Below are 8,462 nucleotides of genomic sequence, written 5' to 3'. Positions count from 1 at the left end.
TACGGCCCCTCCTTTATCAGCCGCTATGATCACTATATCACGACGTGATCTAAATGAACGTACGGCAGCCCATTCAAGACGGGTGAGGTTAGACCTCTTGATAGGTGTGGGTCGTAGTGCCTCTATCTGTCTAAGACAAGTCTGGATAAACAGGTCGAGTGTAGGGGACTTGCCAGGACTAGGAGTCCAGTTTCTTTTACGTCGTGAGAAAGCGGCAAACGGATCCTCAGGGTCACGGTCATAGTCATGGTCACGTTCATCGTCTTTGAAGTGATACTTCAAGCGTAAAATACGCATGAAGCGACGTACATCCGACTCAATGCGGGACTGGTCGGACGTTCTTCGCAGTGGGATGAACTTGAGACCTTTCCTCAAGACCGATTCCTCTGCACTGCTCAACTGGATGGTCGGGGGGACAGAAACCACCAGCCGGTGGTTGTTGTGGTTCCTACTGGGGGGGATAGCTCCAACATTATCCATCACGTGGGTGGGTTCGCTGGTGGGTGGGGTGAATTGATCGCTTCCAGACTGGTCCCCGGCTGTTGGAGGGACTCCCAAACCACCAATGGTGACTGGCTGGTTATGGGTGCCATTAAGAGCAGTGGGGCCAGAGGAAGGTTCAATGGGTGAATCCACCGATGGGAGTGTTGCCGAATGAGAAGGGAGGTTATCGTCAAGATGTGTAATTCTGTTTGGAAAGAGAGCATCTAATTTACTGGTTTTGATATAATTTAAGCATGCATGGTAATGTTGATTACATAAATGTATGAATAGCCTAATGGCTTTGTAAAGTAAATGATTATGATTAGTACGATGCCTCAAGCATGTGGAGGATGTGTCGATGGTGTGTGTTAATTTGGATATCTGTTTGCGAAGGATGTCTGTAGTAAGTCTAAGTCGTTGCATAGCACACTTGGATTCTAATTCCAGAAACTGGGAGAACTGGGATGAGGTTAGAGAGCCTAAAGAAGGGTGGAAATGTGAAACGAATCCTTTAGGGGCCGTGCGTTTCCTAAGGCAGTACAATAAGAAATTCAAGTGGCTGCTAGCTCGAGTTTTATAGAGGGTGGCGTGGGCGAGAGTGTAGCCTACTTGAGATAGGTGGATGGGGAACGAGGAAAGAAACGTACGAATGTCCCGTAAGGAAGAGCGCAAGAGTTGCTTGGGAGATGTATGAGGCATGGTGAAAATAGGGAAAGAGGGCGAAAGGCTAAAAGGATGAGTAAGGTAATCAATAAGTATAGGTAAACTGGAGAGGCGAATGAATGAGAGAAAGGAAGGGGGGGATAGACTCAGAGGTGTGTTAAGAGAGAGGTAGTGGTTGAAAACGTGGGTGTGGTGAAAAATAATGCTGAGATGTAAATGGTAAGGAGGGGGGGGGGGGGGGGGTAGTGTGCTAAAAGAGGTAGACTGGTAGGGGAGAAGAGTGTAAATAAATATATAAATATGAGAGTAATGAAAAGGTGATGACAGTGCAATGTTGGATAAAACTAAATTGATAAACTGAAAAGTATATTTTACAAATGCAACATATAGCAGTACAAATAAAACAGAAATAAACACTATACCTACGTAAAGTACTAGGTAACACAAGATACAAGATACACAAGATACGGGAATTGTCTGACACTCCACCCGGAAGGCCGATTGTGTCGGCTATCTCGTGCCCCACTGAGAAGGTATCGCAGTTCCTCGATGCGGTATTTCAACGTATAGTTCCCACCCTGCCATCGTACATCAAGGACACTAACCATGCTCTTGGTGTCATTGACGAAATTCGATTCCAGGATGAACGTCCACGGCTGATTTTCACTATGGATGTGAAGGCACTGTACACATCCATACCGCATCCTGACGGACTGCGTGCCATCAGGCATTTCGTCGACCGTCATCCATTACCAGGGATTTCCAGCAACAGCATTGTGAGGCTCACCGAACTTGTGCTCACACTCAACACTTTTGAGTTCAATGATGTATTTTTCCATCAGATCTCAGGTGTTGCGATGGGCACCAAGATGGGTCCCTCATATGCTAACCTCTTCATGGGCTACCTTGAGGAAACCTTCTTCCATCAGTACAGTGGACCTGCCCCCGAGCTGTTCAAAAGGTACATTGACGACTGTTTCGGCATTACGTCATTGACCCACAGCCAGTTGAAGGGGTTCATCCTAGCGATGGACTCCTTCCACCCGTCCATAGAGTACACTTATGAGATTTCAACCTCTGAGGTGAACTTTTTGGACATCAAGGCTGTATTGACCAGCACGGGAGTACGGACCACTGTACACTACAAGGAAACGGACAGTCACAGCTACCTGCTCTATCGGCCATCCCATCCGGTGAAGTGCAAAGACTCCATCCCATTCAGTCAGATACTCCGCTTGCGGAGACTCTGTCTGGAAGATGATGAATTTGCGCTTCAACGTGATCGCATGCTCGATTTTTTTAGGGCACGGGAATATCCCGAAAGGGTTTTGCTTAAGGCTGTCCGGAAAGCCAGCCTCGTGTCGAGAGAAGCAGCAATGAGGCCTCGCAATGCCAGGAAGCAGGAGACCCAGCGTCCCATTTTAGTCCTCACGCATCACCCCATGCCGATCAAGTGAGGAACATCCTATTGCAGAACTATGGGATCCTCCAGGCGGGCGAAGACACCCACAGAGTTTTCTCAGAACCCCCGTTGGTAGCATATCGACGGGATCGTAACCTGAGGGATCTCCTTGTCAGAAGCCGCCTGGAACCCATACCTAGGGATGGACCTAAAGCCAGATCGTGTATGCGACCCGATGCAAGACTTGTGGGCACCTGTGGGAGTATGACAGAGTCAGCTTTCCAGACAAGATTTGGGACATCAGGCGGCCGTTTACTTGCACTGACCGTAATCTAGTCTATGCGATTACGTGCTCCCTGTGTGGGATTGCTTACGTTGGTGAGACCGGAAAGAGGCTGGGTGACAGATTCGTGCAGCACTTGCGTGACATATCGAACTGTGCAGACACAGCAGTGGCCAGACACTTCAATCTGCCAGACCACTGCGATGTACAGTGTGTACGTGTGTGTGTGCTCAGTTTTTGCCATTCGGACACTTCCGCCCGTCGACGTAGGGAAACTCACCTGATCAAGTTGTTGGGAACGCTGACTCCACGCGGACTCAACACCAGGATTGACCACCACTAGATGTCAACGTCACCCATATTCATCACCACTGCTGCTCTCACTTCTGCCACTACAGCTACTGCTGCTGCTACTACTACTACTTCTACTACTTATACTACTACTACTACTTACTACTACTACTACTACTACTACTACTACTACTACTACTACTACTACTACTACTACTACTACTACTACTACTACTTGCTGCTGCTGCTACTACTACTACTACTACTACTACTACTACTACTACTACTACTACTACTACTACTACTACTACCACTACTACTACTACTACTACTACTACTACTACTACTACTACTACTACTACTACTGTTCATACTACTAAAATTACAACTCTACCTACCTACCTACCTATCTATCTATCTATCTATCTATCTATCTATCTATCTATCTATCTATCTATCTATCTATCTATCTATCTATCTATCTATCTATCTATCTATCTATATATATATATCTATCTATCTATCTAGCTATCTATTGAATCGTGTTTGATACAAATATGGTACGAAAAGTGCTCGACATGTAGTAATGGAGCGAATTATTATTTAAAATATTTACCACAATGTTTGGGGCAGTCTACATCGATGTTTCAGGCTTAATTTGCCATCTTCAGGACTGAGTTGTTTTGTTGACTGTTGTTGTTTCTTGAAGTGGTTCCGGTTTGAAGTTAATTAAGAGGAATTTGCGCCGATGGGGACACTTTCCGTAGATCTCATTTTTCATGTTGAGTGTGGCTTCATGAGGTTGTTTGATATTGGTATATTTTTCTTCCAGGCATAAGCTACATTGTTTTGATGTTGGTGTGTATCCTGTTGCTTTAGATAAAATTTTCCATGAAATGTTGTGGTCTATTTTGTTGTCTTTTAATTTCCAAATATGTTCGCTGAGTTTTGTGGATGTTTTTTTGTTAGTGTTTCTAAATGTTGAGGTGTGGAGGTTGTATCTTGTTTTGAAATTATTTTCTGTTAGTCCTACAGTAATGACTTTGGGTTTGAAACGAATATTTTTGTGTTCGTGGATAGCTCACACGGTAGAGCCACGCTCTCACCTGCCAGGCGGAGTTGTCGTACCAATAAGGTCGCAGGTTCAAACCCCACCACCGCCGCGAAAAAAAAAATTTTTATTCTCTATTGTCTTCTGGCACTTTTCTATTCACTTCATATCTTGTTGTTACCAACATAAGTGCCTGCTCCACTCACTTTTCTGAATTAAAAATTCACCCCATACACCGGAGCATACTCAATGTCTCAATCGTTTCTATGTTATATGTTTGTGTTGAGAATATTGGCTATTAAGCTTAACTGCTGGTCAAAATTATTCGCGATGGTGGTGTACGAACGAATCGGCGGTCTCAAGAAGTGGGTGAGAGAGGGATCTAGTAATGACTTTGGGTTTGAAACGAATATTTTTGTGTTCGTGGATAGCTCACACGGTAGAGCCACGCTCTCACCTGCCAGGCGGAGTTGTCGTACCAATAAGGTCGCAGGTTCAAACCCCACCACCGCCGCGAAAAAAAAATTTTTATTCTCTATTGTCTTCTGGCACTTTTCTATTCACTTCATATCTTATTCATACTGCAACCACCATTGAGTACAGACGATACAAGTTATTTTTCATTATATTTTATTTGTTTTCCACGTTTATTTGTGTATTGTTGTGCTGACGAAGGGTTTGTACCCGAAACGTCCATTGTTTGTTTTGTTCCCATACGAAGCCTTTCCATTTTCACTCTTTCGTTAGTATTTTACGATCACCGGCTTCAGGCAGCCCTTACCGTTTTCTACTGGTCCAGGTAAAGTGATGCGTAGACTGAAGTGAGTAAACTCGATCGAGTTGTGTGCATCTTCATGATTTAGACAAATTAATGCAAATAACATGGGACATGTATGAAGGAACGAATAAGTCTAAACTAAAGAGTTATGCTACCGAATCAATCATAGTAAATTGCAGAGTTAAAGAGTAAATGCTTAGCTCGTAATTAGTAATCAAAGGCGTTAATCGTTATGCCTGTATGAAATTTTTAAGTAGCAATTATTAAGTATACAGAAGAACAAAGTAGATTTAGATGACTCAAGGTAGGTGGCTAGACAGCTATGATTTGCCAGAATTAGTGATATAAATTTGTAAATGATCATAGTTGTTAAAATGAAGTTATAACGATGTGAAGTGATGAAAGAAAGCACACAAAAATATAGTATCAGGCCAGAAGTCACACCCAGCCGCAGATAAAAATAGTACTACATCGAGAGACTACCTGTGTAAGGGCTTAACACACAACACACAGTGTACTATTGGTCATAGTAACACACACGAGTAAAGGAATGTTGATATCAACCACAGAGGCACACAGTCTTGCATACAATTAAATAGTGATGGTAGCGACAAGTAGTAAAGAGTAATAGAGTACAAAATCAAATAACATTAGATAGAATGGTCATTCTATTACACGTGTTTTTCAGCTTCCATCATATCACCCTGAGGAAAGTTGGCTAATTTATGACTTTTGTGTCTATGAATGCAAGCAGGGCAAAAAGCGATTGACCTCAAGCAAAGGAGTTCGCCCTAACCAGAGGTAGGAGGTTGTTTTTGGACGGGGGCAGGAGGTGTTTTTTTACTTTTACATATTTAAAAAAAAATGAAAATATTATATGCACAAGGTTATAATATTTCAGAATAACTCGGAAGTAAATTATCTCCATCAGCTTTTCTATCTTGATTGCCAAGACAATTTTAATAAAGCAATCAAACTAATTCTGAATTTTAAAACATCCAGAGGAAGAGGCAATGTGTGCCTATCTGCAGCTCATTTACAGTCTTCAGTGGGCGGGCTGCACGATGTAATGCAGCAAGACAATAGTTCAACTATTACCAGAACAGTTTTAAAAAGTGAAAGACTTGATTTGTTCATTGTATCTGATTGCGCTGGATTAGTATTATTATTGAATATCTTATTAAGATTTATTTTCAATTGCTCTATAATCTGCATGTTGAAATCCTTCACAATTGAGTTATGCAAGTGACAACGCTATTAATATTTTATCATACTATGTTGTGGATAATTTTATTATTTTGTAATAAAAAGTTTTTCTTACCATGCAGGACTCTGAAATTAATACTGGCTTCTGAGGGTTACAGGGGCTAATCACCACCATGAAAATCACCCATGTGATAAATTTGTAAGACTCATTCATTTTATAGTTATTTTCCATCGACATTTTGTCCCTGCAGTTTTTCGCTGCGGAAAATTTTACACTTGACAGCAATTCATCGCAAATTCTATTTTAGTCGCAATTAGACTCAATTTTTTAAAAAATATGTAATATTTTTTCTTTTCTTGTTACTTTATATTTTCAGTACTTAATTGTCCCTCCCCCCTCCATCTATTGAGTGTAATATATAGTAATAGATTAGTTAGGTAAATGCACTATTGACACCAGGACCAAATGTTTAAAGGACAACAGCCATTCCAACTCATATTTTATTACGATACATTCAAGGTGGCGCACTGAGATGGAGAGATGATGACCAGCTTGTGACAAAATTGACTGTTCCAGAATTTGTAATTTTTTTTATTAAAAAAAAAAATTTCTTGGAAGGGTTCTGGGCAGAGAGTTCACATTCTTCTATCCCTTATATTTGTTTTCCCTTTCCATGTTGCTCCCTGTCTTTGTTATGGATTAAGATTGCTCATATTTTTCCTGGTCCTTGCGGGGTCTTTAGTTGGGAGGCAGACAGTCAAATACAGTACCTTTCTTCTTGCGATGATTTTTTTATACTGTAAATCATCTCTCTGTTATGTACTGTTATAGTTATAGGTTTTGAATATTATTGCATTATGTAAATGTTTTAGCAGGATCCTTTGCTTGTGTCTCGGTGAGACTTTGAGGTAATGTCAAAATTGGTACATCTTTGAGGTGCTCGTGAAATCTACTGTTCCCTATTTATTGAATCAGTCACCATATCATCATCCTTTTTATAGTGTTGCAAGCGCTATTAAGTCCTGTAAGACAATATAAGCAGATCTAGGTGGGGTATTTTTTTGTCTTTTTTTTTTTTTTGTCTTTGTTTTTTTTTTTTGTTCCAGATAAGGAATTTTAAGATTTGATGGTTGTCCATAGACTTTTCAAAATATAATTTGAATTTGACTATGAGTACGATGCAGTTATAAGTGCTTGATTTCTGAGGACTAATTATAAATGGTGACCACTCTATTGCGTTTTTGTATGCCATGAAAATGTTACAAAGACAATGAAGCGACGTTTTTTGGGAATTCTGCAGTCATTCATTAAACCCTTGAATTTGATGAGCGCCTGTTGCATTTTAGTTCATTCAAGTATTTTAGAGTGACAAACACAACTCGTGCATTATGGGTTTATATGCAGATTTTTGTCTTTAAATTGTCAATAAAAAATAAAATGCTTTTTATTGTTTTGTTAGCTGGCAGGTCTGAATTGAATGCTATTGCATACAATTTTGTACTTTTAATCTTTTTTCTTTTTACATTTATCCATCCTCACTTTATCCGGAGAATCGCCTGCCCTCGTGAATGAGACAGTGAAGGCTATCAGGGCTGAGAATCTTCCGCCTAAAGGCGGAATTCCGCCTTTTAAAAAGAGTCACCACAACCACTACATCAACATCCCTATCACCATTACTACTACAACCACCACCACATCATCATCTCTATCACCACCACCATCACTACTACAACTACTACCACATCATCATTCCTACCTATCACCATTAATACTACAACCAACCCCATCATCATCCCTACCACCACCACCACCATCCCTACAACTACCACCACATCATCATCCCGACCATCACCACCACTACAGCTACAGCCATTACTATAACTACCATCACACCATCATCACTCAGTGATGATAATCTTCCGCGAAATTCCGCGATTTTAGGATTTTTCTGAAATTTTCAACTGTTTTTGCCGTGTCAAACATTTTCGGCTAAGAGGTAATTTAGCTGAAAAATCACCAATATGTCTTTTGTCATTTTTTGACACCTCTGCTCAGCTGCATGATTTTTGATGACATTCCCATGCCCATGACATTAGTCTAGACACACTGTTGCCAAATGTGAATAGTGGTACTAACCCATGACGGCCTTGGATGAAAAGATGATCAAAAGGGAAGGGGATGGAGCAAATGGGTGTCAATATTTTTGTACCATTCAGCTTTGTACTCCTTTTTTTGTTTGTTTGTTTGTTTGTTTGTTCTGAATTCAATTGAATTCATTATAACTTATCTCTAATTACCAATTAA

The 8,462-nt window shown here is 40.8% G+C and overlaps 1 long non-coding RNA gene across 4 annotated transcripts in view; it reads left to right on the top strand.

Moving 5' to 3' along the window:
* The window catches only part of LOC144969263 (uncharacterized), a 17,756-nt gene extending 10,837 nt beyond the window's left edge, over window positions 1–6,919 (top strand). For 3 of the 4 annotated variants that reach the window (XR_013644744.1, XR_013644741.1, XR_013644743.1), the window contains exons 2-3: window positions 5,640–5,752; window positions 6,280–6,432. This is a non-coding gene — a long non-coding RNA (uncharacterized LOC144969263). Of the gene's footprint in view, window positions 1–5,639; window positions 5,753–6,279; window positions 6,433–6,677 lie in introns of those variants that run through there. The other variant, XR_013644742.1, reaches the window with a different exon arrangement.
* The last annotated feature ends 1,543 nt before the right edge of the window (window positions 6,920–8,462 follow it).

This window comes from Berghia stephanieae, chromosome 1 (assembly GCF_034508935.2).
Source record: "Berghia stephanieae isolate SIO BIC M18660-M18661 chromosome 1, UCSD_Bste_1.3, whole genome shotgun sequence".
Taxonomy (NCBI): domain Eukaryota; kingdom Metazoa; phylum Mollusca; class Gastropoda; order Nudibranchia; family Aeolidiidae; genus Berghia; species Berghia stephanieae.
This window is presented reverse-complemented; position numbering and strand designations above follow the sequence as displayed.